Consider the following 23,962-nt stretch of genomic DNA (forward strand, 5'->3'; position numbering starts at 1 on the left):
TAAGTCCTTTAGAGATTTCCGCTCAGCTCATGGTGCCAATGAGGAGACCGTAACAGGAAACCTCTTTAATAGCACTTCTTCTCATCACATATTATGTAGGGCGCGGAGACAGGCTTGGTACTGTACAGGGCATGACTTGCAGTCCAATCATGGAAGAGCTGAGGCAGGAAAACCTATTTGAACAAAAGCAGAGGGTCCCAATAAATCACGAGGCAAAACTGAGACCTGCTGGCAGGCTGCTTCTCCAAAGAGACACTTCCAGCATCCTGTTTGCATAAGCACACTCGGAAAATGCCCAGGAATATCTCCTTACAGCTTCTCTCCTCTTGGCATGAAGTCCGCCACCAAATGGATCTCCAGGGATCAGGGAATAGAGGCTGCTTATCGTTTCATTGCAAAGGGGAAGTGTGCCTTTTTCTACTCCCTGTGCCATTCAAGTAAGAAGAAGTTAACACTTTCATAGTTCTGACTATGTGCCGGACGCTGCAGTAGATGTTTTACTTATAGACCTCACTGTAATCTTCATAGAAATCCTGTGAGATCGGTATTTCTATTTGGGGGATGGTATCTTTGAAGCACAGAGAGGTTAAGTAACTTATCCAAGGTTGCACACTTCTTGGCAAAGCTGGGACTCAAATCTGGATAGTTGGGGTCTGGAGTCTATGCTTTTAGCCTCTTATTGGGAGGGTGAATGATGAACATAGTGAGGAGGCCAGATGATGTTGATAACCTCCAGATTGCAAATCTAACCATGCTGATTTAGGAAATTAGTAATTAATGATGATCTAAACCTGGGATGGGCAAACTACAGCCAGTGAGTCAAATCCCACCTGTAACCTGTTCTTATACAGCCAGCGAACTAGGAAGAATTTTCACATAAATGGTTGAAAAATTTTGTAAAACTCTGTTTTTTCTTTTGTTATATAAGTACCTGCACATATCCTCAATTTTGTCTCTTGTCTTGCAAAGCCTAAAATATTTACTAGCTGGTCCTTCACAGGGAGTGTTGGTGGCTTCTAATCTAAGGTAAAATCAGCTACAGCAAAAAATAAAATAAAATAAAAATTTAAAAAAAAAATGAAAGAAGGAAAGAAAGAAAAAGAAAAAAGGAAGGAAAAAGGAAGGAAGGAGGGGAGGAAGGGAGGGAGGGAGGGAAGGAGGAAAAAAAGAGAAGGAGAGAAGAAAGGAAGGAGAAGATTTTAAAAAGAGAAGAAAAGAAAGGGACTTCACTTAAAAGCAAATAAGAAAACTAAGATCCTCACCAGTGGCGCTCTGAGGCCAACAGAAACACTGAAATTGGGCTGACTTAGGTGTACTTAAGTGGGAAGAACATCCTTTCAAAATAAGTTTTCCTTGACTGCTTTTTCACAAAGCCTGCTGCTCGGAGAGACAAATTAGCTATTAGGTAATCTAGTTAATTGACAAGTGACTTAACTAATTACCCTAACATGCTTATTAAATGTTACCTTTCCCATTCTCAACACATTGTTAGAGCATCAATGTATTTAAGGCCTTATCATATCACGCTCTCTTGACAGCACATTCCTGTTAAAACAGAAGGTGCATGGAGTATGTTTTTTCTATCACTATTTTTCTCCCTCTGTGGATAGAGTCATAAGAGAGAGAATTGGGAGCTGGGCACATAACAAGCCCATCCCTATTCAGGGACAATGTCCTATTATACTGGTGCCTATTCACTGAGATAGATTAAGAATGGATTAAGTAAAGAAATAGTGCATATTATCAAGCCTCAGCTAATGGGTGTAACAAAAGCTTAGAGAAAACTTAATTTGACTCTGGACTAGTCTTTCATAGCTGGGAGGGCTAGTGTCTATATTTACACAAATCTACAAATTCCTCAACCAAAACTCTTTGGTTTTGGTTGTGTTTTGAAGTTCAGAGTTTTCCAGATCTTAGAAAGAGAATATGGTACATATACCATGTAGCAGATAATACCTTCAGGAAGGAAGGTGAGGAATAGCATCTTGTATGTAAAAATATAAATATTTCTGCAATGAAACATTAGGATTACTAAATGAAATTTTTTTAAGCTTTAAAAAGTTCAATAGATTTTTCTGCTAAATGAATTACAAAAAATAAGTTTAAAAAACCTTTTGGTATTCAGAGCTTTTAGGATTTTTTGAATCAAAGATAGGGGATTGTGGACCAGGGTAAATGTTACTGTCACCTCACGGCCTTTCTAATAACGACAGCCTTCAAGTTATTTTTACATTTTATATTGATCATAATTGATACATATGAATATCATTGGTGATTATTCTTTAGCATGACGTGAGATGAAGCACAATATATATCAAGATGCATACAAAATAATATGTGTGAATGAATATATTTCATTATAATTAATGCTTTCATAAAATACTAAGCAAAATAAGAGGATTGGAACTAAATACAAAGATTCTCTTCTGTTTAGAACTGAACTCGAGGGCAAGGTTGCTGTAAAATGGGAAGCATCATCTGGTCCAAGGTTGACAAACTCTGATTTCTGCTAGAGCCATGCAGGTACCGTGCACTAAAATCCTAAGATATGCATTTTTCACATTACAACATCCCTGAAGTTAGAACGCATCCTCCATTCTTCATTGTACAATAGTTTGATTGGCAACATTTTTTTTTCACTTTCTTGACAGTGAAAGTAAAAAAGCATTGAGCAGCTTAGATCCAATCCACTGCAGTCTCAGAGGTGAGGCAGGGAACCCAGGTGACTTGGGAGCTTACACCATTTCTACACAGGGCTCACTGGAGCTAACCCAAATTCTGCCCCTGACCCTGACCCTAACTTTAACCCTGACCCTCACCCTAATCTTGACCCTAACCCTGACGTTTATCCTGACCCTGAGCTTGACCCTTATTCTAACCCTGACCCTCATCCTGACCCTGATTCTAGCTGAATGGCTGTTGCTCTACCGCCTGTTGCCACACAGAAACACAGACCAGGGGTGGCCAATCAGATCTTTTGAGAGAAGCTAGAAATTCAGCCGTGCAGTCTCACAATATTTAACTGTTGCCAATTAAACTGTCATTTATTAACCCTATGTAGGCCAAACAAGACAGGTCAGTTATCCAGATTGGATCTGGCTCTCCAACACCTAGAAAGATTAATGAGTTGATTGACCAACATCACTCTGCTGAAATATGACATTATGTCTGACACCTCTGGTTTTATTTTTTGTCTGATTGGAAAGACAGGTGAAATGATTTAAAAAGCATAAGCCCAGAAACTCAGGGAACTCACAGCAGAGAGGGAGAGATATTCAAGTAAACATTATTACATTTATAACATGGTGTGATGCTTCCAGGGGCTCTGAGGACCCCGAGAAGAACTGCCTACCCCAGTCCTGGGCAGGCAGGAAACGATGCTCAGAGAAAGTGTTCCAAAGCTGACAGAGGAGTGAGTAGAGGGTGATGTGGGAGAGAGGTTGATAGGGATATTCCAGGGAAAGGGAGTAGCATGTGCCCAGGACCAGAATCCATCATGCCTCAGAATGCCTTTTCAAAAATGCAATCACCCATAACACAAATCAGGACATCCTATGCAGCCTTATGGAACCAAAATCAGCTGACCTATTAGGAAGTTGATAAGAAAGAAAAGAATATCTGCTGTGACTATAGCCCCTGACACATCCTATGCATTGAGGCAAGCATAAATGTCCTCTGTCTGGGATTCTATGAGCCCCTGACACATCCTATAGTTCTGCAGCGAGGCAAGCATAAATGTCCCCAGTCTGGGATTCTATCAGAGCTCAAAGAGCAGGACTGTTCCTGCAGTCTGGCCAAAGCAGGCAGTGGCCTAGACAGTGCTAGGCAAGAGGTCCTTGTCACCAGGTGTGTCTTCAAAATTTGCATGGGCCACCCTGTCCCTCTCCTGCTTGGTCACGGCTGTAGATGACCACATCAACTTGTATATCGGGCTGTTATGGTTCTTGGGCTGCAAGCAATATCAACTGACTTGGTAACTTAAACAAAAAGGAAATTCCTTGGTGGGTTACCAGTAACTCACAGAATGAATGTGAAAGGTGGAGGACTAATTCTAGAAATGGGTCAATGCCAGAACCGAACCTGAGTCTAGAAAGTAGAAACTGCAGACCAGTCTGTTGAGGTCCCATCCCTGGACTAAATGAATTGTTCCCATGGTGGTAGCAGAGTTTTAAGAGCAAAAGCCTGTTAGTCCTTGTGAGCTAGTCTCAGAACTGTACTATGCTTACTTCTATTACCTTCTGCTGGACAAAGTAAGTCAAAAGGCCAGCCCAACTTAAGCAATGGAAAAATAAATGCTATCTTTTAATGGATGGAGCTTCGCAGTCACATGACAAAATGTATGTATACAAACAAGGCCAATTTACCAATGATCAGTCATACTAGTTAGGGGACTAGAACAGTGGACTTGAAAAAGAGCTTCATCAAGCTATATCTAATGGGGAGAAAGTAGCAACTCCCCAAAAACTTTAGTTTTGTTAGGAAAGGGAAATCTAAGTGACCAAAAAAATTTTTTTAAGAAGTAAATGCTTTTTAATATTGCTCCTATGTATGATTCAGTAGAAATAAATGTCTTTTCCCATGAACAAAATTTGTTTCAGCAGTAACATAAAAATAACAAATAATAAAATTAGGTCTCCTAGCTTCTCTTCAACTTCCTGGCATAGCAGGAACTGTGACTTTCCATGTACAACCACTGCTGGTGCCCTCTCTTGCCCAGTCGAAGGATCCAAACAGTGTGGCCCAGAGATTTTTGATTCAAAAACCAGTTGCTGGCCGGGCGCGGTGGCTCAAGCCTGTAATCCCAGCACTTGGGAGGCCGAGACGGATGGATCACTAGGTCAGGAGATCAAGACCATCCTGGCTAACCCGGTGAAACCCCGTCTCTACTAAAAAATACAAAAAACTAGCCGGGAGAGGTGGCGGGTGCCTGTAGTCCCAGCTACTCGGGAGGCTGAGGCAGGAGAATGGCGTAAACCCGGGAGGCGGAGCTTGCAGTGTGCTGAGATCCGGCCACTGCACTGCAGCCTAGGGGACAGAGCGAGACTCCGTCTCAAAAAAAAAAAAACAGTTGCTGAAATATATGATGAAGTTCATCAATACTTTTCTTTCTGGAATACTCCAGCCCTCATTGACTACTCCTGTCTTTGAAATCTGAATGCCCTGAAATCTAGAGGTAAGTATGAGAGCTGGGCTTGAGTCACACACTTCCTGTATGACTCTGAGTCAGTGAATATCTGTAAAACCTCAATGTTCTCATCTGCAAAGTGATTATAGGAGTGTAGTTCCCTCCAAATTTTGTGAGCAGTGACTGAGACAACCTCTATGAAGCACACAGCATAGTATCTCATGAATAATATGCAACCAAAAACTATCCTTTGCTTATGCCATCATCATTACCATTATTGACATTCATTTAATTAGTTCTTCTGCCCCACTAGAAATTATGACATCTAAATATTACCTTCTGTATAAAGAATGCCTGTCACCTCGATGTAAGTTGCAAAAAAAATTAGTTAACACGTGTGAGACTTTTGTTTCTTCTAAGACAGGTGTTTGAACACGTATTGATTTTTTTTTTTTTAGTTTTGTCAGGAACTACATAAAGGTTAATCTCTTTTTCTGGCAAATATTTACTGAGTGCTTCCACGAGGACTGCTTGGGGAGCTCACCTGTGATTCTGATCTGGAATTGGACCCTCCCTGTGAAGTATTATTATATCAGTTGGTTTACCAGGCAGGGAACACCTGACCTACCCCACTAGGTAACAGGGGAAGAGTTTAATAAAAAGACAATCAAAAAGTAGGAGTGGTTTTAAAAAACCAAGAAGGGATATTTTAGTGACCTGAGACTGGTGTCAGAAAGGAGGCTTTGGTAGAGGAACATAGGACTCATGGCAACCTGGTCAAAAGGAGCCAGTGGAATATATATTCCCGCCTCTCCTCCTTCCACCTGCCCATCCCCTTTGGACAAACTCCAGGGGTAGCCAGAGGACAGAGGATCTCATTGAGGGGAAATATCAGGGACAGTCTCCCAGGTCACAGGTCTGGGGAGGAGGGTGCAGAATTAATGTTCAGGGTAAGCAGAAGATACCTGGGACAGATCACTGAAGATTGAGGGCAAACTCCATGCACAATATCTTCCCACCTTGGGAAGACCCCACTCTGAAAATGACTTCACTTCTTAGGACATGCGCCCAGGAAAAATTACAAAAGGCTTTAAAACCCCACTTACCAGGGAATTTTGCACATTTCATTTCAGGAGATGGGTTATCTGGTCGATCTAAATGTTGGGATAGACTCTACAGTGGCCTCAAAAGACAATTAAGACATGATCCTGTTTTAAGTTAATGAGAAAACATTCCATCACTGGCTGTCTGGGTCACAAACTTGTAGCCTACAAGACAGTACCACCCCTGGATATTTCTCTAATATTTTTTAAAACTTTAATTACTTATTGACTAATTAAATATGAGGAGGTTTTACATATGGCTCTAAATGCCTGTTTCTTTCCAGAAGCTAGAAACCTAACCCCATGAGTCTCATTTTCTCCTGGGAACAAGGGGCTGCAGCCGAGAGTGTGCAAGTTCTCCAGCTTGCCACAGTCCGCACCGTTCTCTATTGTCTCTGATTAGCCAGACCCATGTATCCTTTACCATTTTTATTATTCTTGTACTGTAAATTTCCTCATGGTAATTTTTCTTTTTACCCATATCTCTGTCAACGATGGGCCAACAAAAGGTAGTTGAAGATGGTCAGTGAATTTTAAGCAAAACTGAAGAAAACGTATGTCTCTGTGGAAGAAAAGAATCTTCCTACCCTTACATACACAAAATGATGGTGTCTGCCTGGAAAGATGACAACTCAGTGGGCCTTCTTTGGTTATCTTATTGGCCTGGGTCACATGGGCACTGGGGTTTGCAGTCACACATTCCAGAAGAAGAGCACTTTTGTATGCACCATCTCATTTAAACCTCATAATAACCTTGTGAAACAAGGAGAGCAAAGCTTATCACCCTTTAACTGAAGAAGAAGCTCAAAGTTCAGTGATTTTCCCAAGGTTACCCAGTCAGCAAATGTCAAGACTAAAACCCAGATCTCATCGTGAAGGGCAAACTCACATGATTCAGAGATGACTGAGGCTTGTGTAGCCCGGAAAGAAAAGAATTGCTCAGGTTTGTCCTACATTTCAGGATGAAAGACCAAATGCAGTGATTTCCACACTGTGCTGAATTAATACTTTTTTTCTTAATTTTTTTTCTGGCCTACTTCATTTCCCCAATAGGTTATATTCTAAAGGTGGCCAAAGATTTTAAGATAACATTTCTGTAGGTAGGGGGAAATAAGAGCTGTTGAAATGACCTGAGTGTCATCTCTACCTCCAGGGACAGATACCATCTTCCGACTTCTATCTGCCTTAGAGAAGTTAAGCAAGAAGGTGCAGAGCTTTATTAAGCAGAAGAACATTAGACCTTTCAGCTGCTTATGCCATCTAATTACCTGTGACTCCTGGCATCACATGCAAGCTTTATTACTGCATGTGTGAAAACTGCAAGGCCTGCTTTCATGTCTGTCCTTTGAAAGTCCTCCCAACATCTACCTCTGCTCAATTTTCAGTACAGCTAGAATCTTACCCTCTATGAGAAAAGAAACTAATTTCTCAATTATGCTTAAAATTTAGTAATTCTAGGAATAATTTTTTTTAGAGCTTAGATGTTTATGGGCATAAAACACTCCGATTGTGTTTAAGGATTCTACCTTTTATCAATGTCTCCAGTGGGTTTGAACAGAATTACTTCCTTTGGCAGTTTTCTGGAACTCTCTATACATTCATTTCACTAATGTTCTGTTGAATAAACCTGTTCTATCCTCCAACATTGAGTTGGTTTTTTTTTGTTTTGTTTTGTTTTGTTTTTGTTTTAAGAGATAGGGTCTTGCTCTCTTGTCCAGACTGGAGTGCAGTGGCATGATCATAGCTCACTGCAGTCTGAAACTCCTGGGCTCAAGCAGTCCTCATGCCTTAGCCTTCTGAGTAACTGAGACTACAGATGCACACTACCATGCCACACCCTGAATTGGTAATTTTAAAGAAAGTATTCTCATCATGAAAATGTCTCCTGTGCTATAGGAAGCACTAGATAAATGTTGATTGGTTTATACCAAGTGAAACTAGTGTTATGTATAATAATACATCTCAACATATTTATTCTATTTGATAATGAAACTGATTTACTTCTGCTTTTAGAGAGAGGGAGAGATGAATAGATTGTTCCTTGAGTGCTCTTCATGCATTTATTTATTCAACTCACGTATTTTAAATACCTACTTTCTGTTTCCTGGGCATTTGGGGGTCTCAATAAAGAATAGTAAAGTTTCCTGCCCTCAAGAAGCTTATACTCTAAAGGGAAAGAGCGGTGGGCAGTCACAGCCACAAACCAATGAATTCCAGGTAGTGAACTCTGTCACACAGAGAGAAACTGAGAAATTTGATTGGGGGATTGTGAATTGCTGCTGCCTTGGATGGATTGGTCAAGGAAGATCTCATTTGGGGAGGCAATGTTTGAACAAGATCCGGATGAAGTGAGGAAGGAAGCTGTGTGGCCATGAAGGGGACAGTGTCCCAGGTGGAAGAAAACAACCAAGACCTGGAAGTCACCATGGGCTTTGGAAACAGTAAGGAGATGCGGATGTCTGGAGCCCAATAAGGAAGGCAAAAGTGGATGAGACCACCAGGGGGCAGATTGTGCAGAGCCTATGGGACTTCATAAGGACTTTGGATTTCACTGGAAGAGTAATGGATGAGGCTAGAAGGTTTGGGGCAGGAGAGAAGCATCATCTGACTTACCTATGAGCAAGTTGACTGTGCACCAGTGGATGGACTGTGGCGGGGGTGAGCTGGTAGCAGGCAGGCAGGACAGGGCTGTGACAGTCGGTGGTGGCTGGGGCTGATAGTGGTGGAGGTTGTGAGAAATGGTTGGATTGTGGGTTAATTTTTGAAGTTTGAGTCTATCAGTGGGAGAACAAGACACGAAGAAGGACATTGTTAGTGGCATGTCTTTTAAATGAGATGATCTCAATGTCCCCAGAAAGTGACTCCTGTTTTTACTCTATCAACATCCATTTCCAAGAATCTGACTCATTGCCTATCAGACTGTCGGGCCCTGGAGCCCTCCAGCTGTGATAATGTCCTGGCCTTCAAGGACCATCCCCTCCCCAACCATGGAAAGGACAAGTTACATCCCTTCTTCATCACCACCACCTGTTCCAGGCCACCATGGCTGCACTCCTGGGCTTCCTGTGGTATTTTCTCCCATGGCCTCCCTGGCTGGTCTTTGTGTCACCTGCCCACTGTGCACACAAAAGCCACAGCGACCTTTCTTTAAACCTCAAAACATTCTTTACGTTGACTCTCCCTTTTTTCCTTCATTACATTTATTTTTAAAACAAATTTTATTTCATAACCATACAGGAAAAATTAGCAGAACTAATGATACATAGAAAGTAAACATGAAAACAAATACGATAGGTACAAAACAAGGTTGTTGAATTCCAGCTCATGTATTTGACAGCCTCTTACCCTCACAACCATGCTTTGTTATGACCATTATCTCATTTTAATCATAAGTAAACTGAGTCCCAGAGAGATTAATTGATGTGCCAAAGTACATAAAGCAAGCCAGGGAATGTACCACCCAAGTTTCCAGAGTTAAATGTCAGGCTGAGCCTGTATTTTTGTCTTTTCCTCATCCTCTATAGTGGAATCAGCAAAGTACAGCTCATGGGCCAAGTCCAGCCCAACACCTGTTTTTGGAAATAAAGTTTTATTGGCACACAGCCACTCTTATTTGTTGACGTATTGTCTGTGGCAGCTTCTGTACTATAATGGCAGAATTGAGTAGGTGCTACAGAGACTATGTGACCCTCAAAGCCTGAAATATTTATTATCAGGCCCTTTATAGAAAAAAGTTTGCCAACCCATGTTCTAGATAGAAAAAAAAATGAAGTACATCAAAGAGAATAAGTTATAGTTCATGTGACAGACATAACATCTATTCTTCCCATGACTGCAACAAAATGTCAGTTAAAGAGAAATAAATGTTTTTTGAATGAATGGTTTAAAAAACAGGAGTTAAGAAAAGAAAGAAAACACTTAAGTGACCAAAGTCAGTAAGTTTTCTATTGTTCAAAATAGGAATTTGCTCTTATGACTTTATTCTTTCGGTTGATTCTGACAGTAAATTTATTCATTCTTTTTTTATTCATTTCACAAAACTTATTTAATGTCTATACCATACTAAACCAGTACCTGTAATAGCAACAGCATGTGCCATGCTGAGCAAAGCTGACATTTTTCTTGCCTGAACATTGCTCTCCCTCTGGTGATAGAGACAGTTGTTAGTCAAATAATTATAAAATTTGACTAGTCAGGGAAGTTGGAGGAGGCTTTCCCGAGGACATTGTGTTTGAGGTAGGAGCTGAATGATGAGGAAGTGGAGAGGGAAGTCCATCATCCCAGAAGGGAGGGTGCACATATGAAAAGGCCCAGTGGTAGGAGGGCGCATAGTAGGCCCTAGGAAATTCAAAGCAAGATGCCTGGATGTCTGAAGAACAGAATGCAGGATGGGCAGATGGGAGAGAGGAGATTGGGGAGGCAGGTATCCCTGACCATACTGGGCTAAGAATCTCATGTTAAAGAGTTATTCTCCATCCTAAGAAAATGGAAAACATTGAAAGGGCTAAAGGGAGTGGTAGCTTTTTATGGGATGATCTTTCATCTTCCTGGGTTCAGGAGTCCACATCAAATCTCTTATGGCTATGCTGAGTCTAATCCCTGGTCGTGCAAAGTACCTCTTCTCTGTGTTCCATAATCATCTCTGTTGTTCAGTTCAGGTATTTATAGTATTGCTGGAGCCAAGTAAAGCATGCACGAGGGCAGTATTAAGACAGATATTTTTAGGGCCGGGGGCAGTGATTCATGCCTGTGATCCCAGCACTTTGGGAGGCTGAGGTGGGCAAATCACTTGAGGCCAGGAGTTTGAGAGCAGCCTGACCAACATGACAAAACTCTGTCTCTGCTAAAAATACAAAAACTAGCTGGGCATGGTGGTGGGCACCTATAATCCCAGCTACTCAGGAGGCTGAGGCACGAGAATCTCTTGAACTCGGGAGGTGAAGGTTGCGGTGAGCTGAGATTGTGCCACTGCACTGCAGCCTGGGTGACAGGGTAAGACTCTGTCTCAAAAAAAAAAAAAAAAAAAAAAGAAAAGACATTTCAGCAGTTTACTCTTTCTACATGAACCATGTGGCAAACTACACCTCTGGAAACACTTTTCTTTTACTCACCATAGGCCCATCTTCTTTAAATTTACCTCTTCATCTATTCATTCCCTATTCTTAATCTATTTCTTCATAAGGTGCTAATAGGCCAGGTGAAAATTTCTACTAATATATTAATAAAAGCAGGCCAACGATAGGCTTTAAGAATAAAGTCATGATAAAGTTAGCAAATACAGAGGGGAAAGAAACAGCAAAATCTTTGGTTTTTTGTTTTGTTTTGTTTTTTCAAGAACATTGCTACTTGGTTCCATTAGACTCCTTTGTAAATGACAGAAAGCAACTCTGGTTATTTTCAGCAAAACAAAAAAGGAGGTAATGGAAGGCTATCTGATGAAGTGGTATTTGACTTGAGAGCTCATTATTGAGGAAAAACCCAGCCAAATGAATGTCTGAGGAATGAGTGCTCTAGGCAGTGAGAAGGCCCTAAGTGTTCTAGGCAGTGCAAAGACCCTGAGGTGAGAGCAGACGTGGTGTGCCACAGGGTTAGAGGAAAGACCCGTGGGTGGGAGGAGGGTGAACATGATGGGGAGCACGCAGACTGATGAGACAGGGCTTTGTAGCTCATGGTAAGGAGTTTCTATTTCATTCTCTGTAATAGCAAGCCTGCTATAAAATACTACCTGAGACTGGGTAATTTATAAAGGAAAGAGGCTTAATTGATTCACAGTTCTGCATGGCTGGGGAGGCCTCAGGAAACTTACAGTCACGGCAGAAGGCAAAGGAGAAACCAGTAACTTCTTCATGAGGCAGCAGGAAAAGACAGTGCAAGCGAAAGAGGAACTGCCACACACTTATAAACCCATCAGATGTTGTGAGAACTCACTCACTATCATGAGAACAGCATGAAGGAATCCGCTCCCATGATTCCATCACCTCCCACCAGGTACCTCCCTCGACAAGTGGAGATTATGATTCCAGATGATATTTGGGTGGGGACACAGAGCCAAAGCATATCACAGAGTTTTAAGTAAATGAGTGATATTATTTGAGTTAAAGTAGAGAAAGATCACACTTTAATAAGCAATTACTATATCTCAGGCACTATATATCCACCTTAGGTCCCTTTCCTTTAATCTTCACCAATGAATGGGTACAATTATTATGACTTCTCAGATTAGTAAACTGAGGCTTAGGGAGGAAAAGTGACTTGCCTGGAGACACATAGTGACTGTATGGCAAATCTGAACCTCAACCCTTGTCATCTGCCTCCAGTTCCTGGCTCGAAATACTCACTAAAGGCTCATTTTTATTGCCATTGTCTATGATGTTTATTTTTGAAACCCTTCCAAGAGTGTTTTGTGGATTGCATTATTCTTTTCTTCTCAATTTTATGAATAAAAGAGACTCTCCTCAAAATCATAACTGAAGGAAAAAAAAAATAACAAACTTGTAGTTTCCTCTGAAGAACTTCATGGACACCCAGCTCAGAAGAATCTGGCCTGGCCGGGGATGGGGCAGGGAGGGAAGGACTGGCTGCCGCAATGGTTTGGGTTCGGTTCATCATTTGTGAGAATTAGGAATGTTCTTTGGATAAAAGATCAAAGACAAGCTTACTCCTTTCTATGCTGAGATGTTGCCCACTTGCTTCCTCTTTTTTATCTTTCCTGGTAACTCGACTTCAGTTTCTCTGATGGTAAAGAGATGAGATCAGCCACTGGGGAATCGGTCGATGGGATCAGGTTTCAGTCATCAAAAAATTACGTCAAGTGCTAAGCATGAGTTACCTTCCATTGCCAGTGTCAGCCCAGGACATGACTGCAGGGCCATCAATCCTGCCTTCCTTGTCCTTGTAGACGTTAAAATATAGGGTACTCTGGGAATTCGTTAGGAGGGGGTGTTGCATGGGAAAGGAGGGGCTGTGCTCCAGGAAAAAGCGGGTATAGAGGCAGAGATGTAGCGTTCTAATGCTGTTACCTTGCACACTCTAACTGTTAACTACAGAGACATGTCCTGATGGTTTTCTTTACAAAGCTGGGGAGGGGAGAAAATAAGAAAGTTAATTTCAGAGTTGGAAGTAGATTTAAAATGACCTTCCTCAGTTACAAATATAACACCTGCTTATTTTTAACCAGTTTCTTTCCAGTTCAATAACTTTTATTGAGTGTTTCCATCATAATCATTGTTTTTTAAAAGTTGACTATTGGAAAATACTGAAAAGAATGTAGGAAAGCAATTTCCTCCATAGTCCTACTATAAAGAGGAAGATCCATTCTGTTTCCTGTCTATCAGCCTCTCTGCTCCTCTTTTAAACACCGAACCCAACTTTTTTATTGTTTCAAATGATGTGACTATATGGTACCTATGATTTTTGTGATAGGCATCACACCCAGGAGGTGTGGGGGTCCCCACCTCCTGACATCCCCGTCCTTGTGTGATTTTATCCTCTTGAGAGTGGATGGACTTATTGACCCTCCTCTAGTAAACAGAATATGGCAAACATGTTGGGATGTCACTTCCAAGATTAGGTTATAAAAAGATGGTGGCTTCCATCTTAAGCGTATGCACGCTTTCTGTCTCTTGAATCACTCACCCTGGGGGAGAGCCAGTAACTGTGGTGTGAGCTATCCTCTCACCACAGGTTTGGTGAGATACTGAAGGTGTCACTAGGCAGTCCACAAGTCTGCCAAAAATCACTTGCCAAAAACTACATGAGTTAACTTAAGAGTGGGCTCTTCATTCCCAGGGCCTTGACTGCAACCTGGTGAGAGATTCTAAGTCAGATTCACTGAGCTAAGCCCCTTCTAGTTTCCTAAACCACAGTTTCTTTTTATGTAGAGTTTCTATTTTTTTTAACTATTATCCTAAAATAGATTGGAATTCGTTTTAGGATTGGGAATCAGCTTGGATGACTGGATCAAAGGGTAGGAATATTTGTATTTCTCTGGATTTTTATTAAACAACTTCTCCCCAGTAGGAGAGATTAATCGATATACTACTACCAGAAATGCAGGTCAATGTCTACTTCATCTCACCTTTGCCTTTTATTTTGATTACTGACAATTTGATAGGCAAAATATTTCATAGTTTTACAACTATTAAAAGGAAGAGATCATTTTCCTGGTCACCTTTCCTCCTTAAAAAAAAGGAATATACATAGGGGTTGAAATACTGAGATAAGGAACTAAATATTAACTAGAAGAGGTGCTGTCCAATAGAACTTTCTGTGATAATGGAAACATCCTCTATCTGTGTGTCTACTCTAGTAGCACTAGGCATCTGTGGCTGCTGAGCCCTGTTAGCTAGTGCAACTGAGAAACAAGTTATTTTTAAATTTTATTTTATTTTAAACACCCACATGGAGTTAGTGACTACTATATTGAACTACACTGTTCTGAAGGATTAAATGAAATACTAGCCTTCTATAGAAGAAAGCCGTTGAAGTGAGACACTGAAGTTTTCACCTTCCTAACAATATCCCCTTTTCCCTATGCATTGGCTTTAAATAGGATGCTCCATGCGTCTGACATTTAAATCATAGTAACATTATTTCCATAAGGAACTCCATAAAATAAACATATGTTGTGTACCATAAAAGGATAAGCTTAGAGGTACCTAATATCATTGATGTTTGTTTGGGATGCAAGGATCCTTGATTGATACTTATATGATCACCACTTTCATTTAATCTCTGCTTCTACTTTCCAATATCCCTGACTAGTGGTCTTGCAAACCATTACACTTGTCACAGAGGCTGGTATGAATGAGTGGATGGATAGATGAGTGGATGGAAGGATGGATGGATGGATGGATGGATGGATGAATAGATGGGATGGATGGATGGATGGATGTGGATGGATAAAAGTAATAATAACGGCTAACACTCATAGTGTGCCTATTAAGTGTCAAAGTTTGGACCCAAGGTTTTACCTGCAATATTTCATTCTCATTCAATCTTTGTAATAGCTCAAAGAGGCAAGTGTCAATAATTTTTCCTGTCTGGCAGATGAGGAAACTGAGGAAATAACTAGTAAGTTACACAGCCCATGTGTGAACTAGATTTGTCTGCCTTCAAGCCTTTTCCTAATCAATTATCCTACATCATACCATGAAGCTGTAAAATAGAGCACCATGAATTATTTACACCTTGTCACATTGTCGTGGTGGCGATTGAAAATTTTCTCCTGCAGGTAGCTACAGATGCTAGGGAGAAAGTGCTCGAAACTGACAGGTACCTCACTTCCCTCTAAAAGTGGCTCTTTCACTTTTTATTGCTGACCAACTTCTAACGTGTCAGTGGTACACTAATGTGGTTAACTGTTTGCCTGGGGCAGAAAACTAAAGCTTCTGGCATGCAATTAAAACCTGTCTTGCCCAATTGGGCAACTAATGAGATCAGCAACAGTGGAGGCTGCCTACTTAAGGCGTAGTTTGTGTCTCAGATCCATTTCACGGGGCAAGTGAAAGAGTGGCCAAGTGGAGTCACCTGATGGTGCAATTTGAAATGTAATTAGGTAGTCCTCCCAGCCACCCTTGACTGCCCATTTGGGTCCACACACAGACTCACACACAGCGGTGACTGCAAACCCTCGCACAGCCGCTTAACACTGAGCTCCTTTCTGATGGGCTCACACAACACTCCCATCATTCTGTCTTCTGGCCTGGACACTGAAGTTCATCACAAACTTTCTGGTTTCAGATGGTGGCATATGTTTAGTGGTCTCATTCCCAAATCTGTGAACTCTTTGTTCCTGCAATGACTTACCAGAAACTAATGCAAGTTGAAGATTTGTCTAAAATGGGCTGTAGGGACAACTGGACATCTCCACCCTTCGAGGATATTGCTGGGAGCTTAGAGTCCATGTTAGATTTCCCCATCCTTGGTTTTGTTATTAAAAGGTTTCTCAAGAGGTGTTGGGTTAGTTTCAACATATTCTGTTAATAAAGTTAATTTTGATATACTTTATTCAACAAATGTTCATTGAAAACAAACTGGGTAAGAAAAACTCTAAGTGTGGTGCACACAGCCATTGAATAAGGCAAATTTGGGCTGGGCATGATGGCTTACACCTGTAATCCCAATACCTTGGAAGGCTGAGGCGGGAGGATTACTTGAGGCCAGGAGTTTGAGACCAGCCTGGGTAACATAGTAAGAGCCTGTCTCTACAAAAAACAAAATTAAACATTTGAAAAATTAAAAATTAGGCCAGGAGTGGTGGCTCATGCTTGTAATCCCAGCACTTTGGGAGGCTAAGGTCGGTGGATCACTTGAGACCAGGAGTTCAAGACCAGCCTGACCAACATGGCAAAAGCCCATCTCTACTAAAAATACAAAAAATAGTAAGGCATGGTGGCATATGCCTGTAGTCTTAGCTACTTGGGAGGCTGAGGTAGGAGGATCACTTGGGCCTGGGAAGTGGAGGTTGCAATGAGCCAAGATCACACCACCGCACTCCAGCCTGGGCAACAAAGTGAGACTCTATCTAAAAAAAAATAATAAAATCAAAACAAAAATAAGGCAAACTCTCTGCCTGCATGCAGCTTACAATCAATGGTGGGAAAAAGACAATAAACAGGTACATAAATATGTGAATAGGATAGACTCAGATGCTTCTAAGTATTGTAAAAAAGTAAAACTGATAATGTAACAGTGAGTGACTAAGAATAAGGGTGGAAACAACTATGGAGACAGTGCTCAGAGGAAGGTGACATATAGGCTGTGACCAGAATGCTGATCAGTCTCAGTCAGGAGAAAAATCTGGAGGAAGAGCTTTCCATGCAGAGAAAGCAGCAGGTGCAAAGGTCCTGGGGTGAGAATAAGTTGGGCTTGTTCTTTCTGGAAAAGAAAGATGGTGGCTGGAGCTCAGTGAATCCAGAATGAAGTAGGAAGATGAAGGTAGAGGCCAACAGAGGCCAAGTCATGTATGACTATGCTCTCTATGGAGAAGAGCTTTTATTCTATGTCAAGAAGGATATAGTTTACATTTACTGTAACCAGACACTAAATTGAGCACTTTATATACATTTTCTCTTCTGACCTTCACACCAACTATATGAGGTGGACATTATTTTTACCATATAGGTGAGAAAACTGTTGCTCAGGCATGTTTAGTAACTTGCCTAAAATCACAGGTAGGAAGCGGAGAAGTCAGGCTTCAAACCTATGTTTGTCCGACCCCATCACTCATTCTCACAGTCACCAGGCTGTGCTGAGATCAGACCTTGTGTCAGGGTGGAGAATGGTAGGTAGTAATGTTTTGTTTCTTTGCTTGCTTGGGTGTGTGTGTGTGTGTGTGTGTGTGTGTGTGTGTGTGTTTAATGAGGGACTCTAGGTATTCCTCAAATCATATCATTTGGATGGCAGTTTCATTCATAATGTCTTAAACATTGCAATCTCGAATCATTCTCCATGGAGGCCATGTGTGTTTGAATGAGAGATGCAAGTGGTGAAGGTGGCAGAGAGGTGGACTTTGCAGCACCTGCCAATGCACACTGCTACTGGGTAGGGTGTTACATCCCCCATAGAGTCTGTGAAGTTAAGACAAATGTGATATTAGCACCAACACTGGAATAAAGAAGACAAAGTTGAACATGTGAATAACTGTCTTTCAAGGTGTTTCCTTATGCCCAGGTGACAAAAAGTCCCTGGTACATTTCTGTCTGTCTTTCTGACAAACTGATTTCCACAATCTGGCAGGGAGTGGCAATAGTCGCCTTGCCAGGCGTGGGCAATCTGATTTGTTGGACTGCAGGGTCTGTCTGGCATCAGTTGGTCACTGTTCTTTTTGGCATCATGGGTGTGTGATTATGTCTAGAAGGCAAGCAAACCTCAGTCCGCGAGAGCAAGTGCACTCTGAATTTGATTTGTTCAGGGTTTGAACAATGGCACTGTTGACATTTTGGACTGGATAATTGTTTGCTGACGGAGGCTGTCCTGTTCATCATTGGATGTGTAGCCCCTACCCCCAGATGCCACTAGCACCTCATCCCAGGCTGTGACAGACCAAAATGTCTCCAGACATTGTTCAATGTCCCCTAGGAGCCAACCTCCCCACCTGCCAAATAAAAACCACTGGCTTATTCATATAGTCCAGTTTATGGGAACGGAATGTGTTCTTGGTTAAACTCCAAAACGGTTAAAATCCACTCAAATATACCAATCCAGAAGCTAGAAATAGCATCTATAGCTGGCTATTCAGAGACTTTGCCTTAGAAAACTTATGATGAATATTGGAAAAATTGATTGAATATATATGGATTCCATGACATACTCTGAAAGATGTTTTTGTTTGTCTGTCTCCTTGTATTCATTAGGATAATTAAGGCTAGCTGGTGATGCAAACAGCTAAATATCTCAGTGGCCCAACACAGTCAACATGCATTTTTCACACATACAAAGTTGATCTCTACATGGTGACTCAGATGCAACCTTCTTTACCAGGGTAGCGTTGCCATCTGAAGCATGTGGCTTCCAAAACCATTGAAGAAGGTGTGAATGAGTTCTGTAACTGATGCCCATCACTTCTGCCCACATCCCATTGGCCAGAAACTGGGAAGAGTGGTCTTCCTGTAGGAAGAGAAAGAAGAAAAAGGATTTGGCAAACAGATAGCATCACTTCTGCTATCATCCTAGATATCAGCTTTTCAGTTTATTGAATAATGTTCAAAATATTTTTGATTTGTAATCTGAATTACAAATAAACAATATTTATGACAGTACAGTCTTCCCTAAACATGCCAAGCATCAGAATTATAGACTCCTCACGTCCTGCCCATCCATTCCAATTTGAGAGGTCAGAATGAGGTTTAGGAATCTGTACTTTTTACTTGCTCCAGGTAAGTGGGATGGATAGGTATCCAGGACTCATTGGTCTCAGATCTAAGTAGTCTTACATCTTCATTTTTACTGCCCTTCATTAGGTTAAGAAATTGAGAGTTGATTCTCGCATTTCTGGGCTTTATTCAAAACAAAAATTGTATTGTCAGCTGGTTTCGGCTCTTCCTCCAATCTGGTAAACTCTACAAGCCATAATTGTACCAGCTCCTGGCCTCTCAACATCATTGCTCCAGCCGTGTTGAGCTCAAGTCTCCCATGTTTCTTTGACCAATGCTCCACATTACTCAGAAATCTCTTAGGAAATGCAAATCTGTCGGTTTTATTTCTTTGCCCAAAGTCATCAATGATTTCCCATTGTCCTAGGATCAAGTCCAGATGTTTTATTATCTACTTAAAACCCTTTTCTTCCAACTTTCTTTTTTAACTACATCGCCAAGGCTAGCATGGTTCCTGGCATATAGTAAGCCCTTCAAAAAAATCTGTTGCATGAATGAGTTTGTAGAATGCACTGAACTGTGCATATATGTAAATGTAAACTTGTCAAAGGAATTAGATGTCATTCCCCCTCCCCTTTTTAAACAGAATCCAGTTTATATCAGTTCTTCACAGTGTCAAGAACTCAAGTCTTGAGAATAGTGGTCTATTTTTATAGAAATTTGCATATTACTTAATAAATTTTGCAAATGTGCATGCCCAGGTATGTGCCTATATATACATTGCATATTATACTTATGGAAAGGTATTTATACACAGTTCACAGTTATATATCCAATGTATGGTATGTGTGCTTATACATTCATAAGTAAACATATTCAATAAATGTATGTGTGTGTAAGTTTGTATATTTGCATATATATGCCCCTTTTTTTTCCGGATCTTCATACTACCATTGAAGACAAGAATGCTATAACTACTGTTTGGAAAACAGATGTGAAAACTGAGACTTGCAGAGGAAAATCAACTCTAGCAGAGTCACACAATTACAGAGCCAGGTTTTGAATGGAGATCTATCCAGCCCCGAAGTCTAGACTTTGTCTTTCAATTACACTGCTTTTCTCGGGCTAGGCCGCTTCTAATTTCGTGTTAACATTTGTACCGTAAACAGAGTCACTGTTCCTCATAAATAAGCAAATGAAATTGACATCTAGGCTAAGAAGCAGTAGACTGCAGCCTGTATCTACTGTAATGCGATTCTGAAAGAGTTTTGTTCATTTCCTCTTAGGATAGATACAGTTTTGTATTTCCTAGCAAGCATATGCCAAAATCTGAGTCTGCTTCCTTAGAAGTTTGGCATCTTTCCTCTCTCCTAAGATGAACCAGGGTTTCTGAACCTTGACGCTTTTGAACCAGATACTTTCCTGCTATGATGGTGGTTGCAGGGGCCGAGGAGTCTGTCCTGGGCCCTGTACACTGTTCAGCAGCATCCCTGGCCTCCACCCACTGGATGATCATAGCACCTCTCCCCCCCAGGTTGTGACAATCAGAGAATGTCTCCAGACATTGGCAAATGCACCGCCAGTCGTGAATGCTGGTATATGTGGTGTGAAAAAAGGTTTCTAATAAAATAATGCTGAGCTTAATGGTACTAAAATAGGAGGCCTTTACATAATGAAAGGGCATTGGTTTGTCTTCCTTAAGGTGAGGGATATTGGATGTTAGGACGTCAGAGTGGTGTTTGGGCCCAGATCTAGCCATTCCCAAGACACATGTCTCTGGCTCTTCCTTCTCCAGGCTCAAATCCCCACACCTTTCATGGTGCTCCTCTCAAAAGGAAGGAAAGACAATAAAAAATGAAAAGAAAAAAAGTAATTAAAAAAAAAAGAAAACACAAAAAGACATAGTTTCAAAATTACATGTCCTTACAGTCTGTCCAGCTAATAGAATTATGCACCGCAGCTTAAATTTAGACATTGAGTTTCATCTCTTACTTAAATGTATCTGTGTGTTTTAATAGGAACATTCAGCTTTGCTTTTATTAATGCAAAAACATTAAGGCACCAGCCCTCGATCCGAAAGCCTTAAAGGGCTGTTTCCAACAGAACCTGTCATAAAATGTGCTCTCAAGCGTGTCCCCTTTAAGAGACTCCAGAATTAAATGTTCCCGTATGTGAATTTTATTTTGTACAGCACATTTGCTTTATGGCTACAATTAAGTTAGATGTGCCGATAACAATGTCTGTTTTCCATTTTAAATCGCACATTTCAGACAGTGTGCATTGTTTTATTATCTAATCCACATGCTTTTAATTGCAATTATGGTCCCTTATGAGTCCCCTGGGAGGGCATGATTGCAATTAAAAATGTAATTTAAATGTTAATTAATTACATTCATTTTCTAAACTGGGAAAATTTCATTTATTATTTTCATGTGTTGTGCACTTATCCTAAATGCATTACCTTCTAAATGTTTTTTTTCCTAAATTAAGTGTTATGTTTATAAAACAGGGTGTTTAATACCCTTTAAAATTTTTGTGAGGATGTTTGTACAAATTATTACTTTAAATTAATTGATTCTGAGCTATATGCAGGAGCTATATGTTTTATATTTAATAAAAATAATTTTGTTGACTTTTCTGAGGCTGAAACATGGTATCAAAATATATGTTTTTCTCGTTTATTTTCTGGTTGACTTTGATATGGAGAGGAAAGTCTACTTTTTTATGACTATCATTATTATTGTTTTTTCTTAAACAAAGGGAGAAAGGTATTGTTACTACAAATGATACAGATCATTAATATGAAAAGGACTTTCCCCCTAGATGAAAATTGCAACCTAAAGAAGAAATGTATAGTTAGATTAATAAGTCATCCTGCCTTATATGAATAAAGCGGAACAAAAAAAAAAAACCACAAAGACATGAAGCCTTAAAAATCATTGTAACTTACTAGGGAAAAAAAAATGATTGCTGTATGCATATCTCAGTTTATCCAGTCAACCCTGTCATTTTTCTGTCTATTTCACCTTGCCTGGAAGAAGAGGGTCATTTTAGATATGGATTATAAAGCAATGTCTATCTACTTTAAACTCAGAACCGTATCCATTTTGGTTGGTTTTAGTGAATTAAAGTGTAAGTCCCAAGAGGACAAGGGCAGAATTTAAGTGTTTTTCCCAATTCAATTCCAAGTATAAGCTACATGTGATCAATTAATAAAAAGCCTTTTGAGGATTTTCTTTTTTCTGTTTGTTTCCTCTTCAATTGGCCAAATCTTCCTTTAGCTCTTTTATTTTAAAAATGCCTGCTATGTCTGAACTCTGGCTATTGTTTGGGTTTTATTTTTATTTTTTTAGATTTAAAATATTCAAAAGATGTCTTAGGAAAATTCTAGTCAGTTAACAGTTTAAGCTGCTCTGTGAGTAGAGGAGGAAGAAATAAGGGAGAAAAGAAAAAGTTCCCAGACTTACAATGTTCAGCAAATATTTATGGCATCTTCACTCTGGAGTCTAAGCTTGAATTTTTTACAGTCTTAGTAGAGACTGGGTTTCACCATGTTGGTCAGGCTGATCTCAAACTCCTGACCTCAGGTGATCCACCCGCCTTGGCCTCCCGAAGTGCTGGGATTACAGGTGTGAGCCATGGCACCTGGCCCCCTGGGCTTTTTCTTCTTCTTCCTTGGCCCTTGGTGGTTTTGTCTGATGCTCAATGGCCAGAAGGAAACACACCACAGTGCTCATCTCAACAGCTTTCTTCCAGGAAACACGGCACTGCTTTCAGAGCATGCACACCTTGTTATCTTGTCCCTCCGAGGGAGGTCAGGTCGGTCTTCTCATCCCTCTCCCACAGATAAACAACTGAGGCAGAGGGTGGATTAGGGTAGGGCAGGTAGTGGCTGCTCCAGGCCATGCAGTGAATCAGGAATTAGTGCCAGAATGAGAAGTTCCATCGGCTCCTCTAGAGTCCTTGGATTCAGATTGGTAGTATCCCGACCTGTAGACTTGGTTAGCGTGTCACAAAGACCAACTTCCCCCAACCTTTGTTGCACTCATTCAGCTGAACTTCGCTGGGCACGTGCCAGCTGCCTGTCGAGGTGTGGGGAATCCTTCAGTGAACAGGACAGAGCCTTATTCTCATGGAGATCATTTGCTAGCAAAGGAGGCCCATACTAAAAAAGTAAATAAGTAAACAAGGTAATTTCAGATCATTACAAGTGCTGTGAAGAAGATGAGTGTGCACACACACCCCTTTAATCCAGATATTTGACACTCACTAGACAGTTAAATTCTCTCCTTGCTCTTTCATTCACAAGGTGTTTGACAACAGGTGCTGAACCGCTGGAGTTACTGCTCCTTAGTTCTAAGGTCATCTTCAGGCTTTTCCCTCTCAAATGCCTTTTCCACATTTTCCTCCTATTTTCTCTCCCTCTTTCTTTTACCCATTTTCCCCTCCCATCTGTAGCTTCTCCCTAATAAGCCTCAAAGAACACCTCATAGACTGAAATAGTTCTTTGCCCTCATCCTTAAAAGTTGTTGAACACCTGTAGCCAGCAGGTGTCAGAGGGACAGCTGTAGAATCCTTTTGGGAGGAGGTGTCTGCTAGGCTTAGTTCACCTCATTCCCCAGTGCAGGGAGCCAGCGGGCAGGTTTCTCAAAGCGCTCTTAATTGGGGGTTGCTAGGGAGCATTGTTAGAATGAAAAACCAAGGCGACATGACTGAGGACTCCCAATCTGTGCGTCTTTCATACAGCATTGATTACTGATGTTGGTAACCGGTACTGGTACAAAACTCCCTTAATTATTTCACAGGGCTTAAGTCAAGAGTAACAGGATATTCGTGATTTAATCAACATTGTTATCTCTAAATTATATTTTTATTTAGAAGTTGTCTTTCTTTCTTTCTTTCTTTTTGAGACAAAGTCT

The 23,962-nt window shown here is 40.8% G+C and overlaps 1 protein-coding gene and 2 long non-coding RNA genes across 3 annotated transcripts in view; 1 reads left to right on the plus strand and 2 right to left on the minus strand.

The window, feature by feature from the left end:
• TSHZ2 (teashirt zinc finger homeobox 2) overlaps positions 1-23,962 on the plus strand; it is a 507,548-nt gene that overhangs the window by 178,354 nt on the left and 305,232 nt on the right. The window lies entirely within an intron of this gene.
• On the minus strand, positions 71-13,143 carry LOC101000870. The gene is made up of 5 exons (XR_004179118.1): positions 13,058-13,143; positions 12,888-12,960; positions 10,303-10,372; positions 8,842-9,002; positions 71-173 (listed from the first exon to the last, which is right to left on the minus strand). It is a non-coding gene; the product is annotated as an uncharacterized LOC101000870 (long non-coding RNA).
• Positions 13,249-22,612, minus strand: LOC116270823. Its single transcript, XR_004179117.1, has 3 exons — positions 22,511-22,612; positions 18,709-18,837; positions 13,249-13,304 (listed from the first exon to the last, which is right to left on the minus strand). It is a non-coding gene; the product is annotated as an uncharacterized LOC116270823 (long non-coding RNA).

The sequence above is a fragment of the Papio anubis genome, chromosome 16 (assembly GCF_008728515.1).
Source record: "Papio anubis isolate 15944 chromosome 16, Panubis1.0, whole genome shotgun sequence".
NCBI lineage: Eukaryota > Metazoa > Chordata > Mammalia > Primates > Cercopithecidae > Papio > Papio anubis.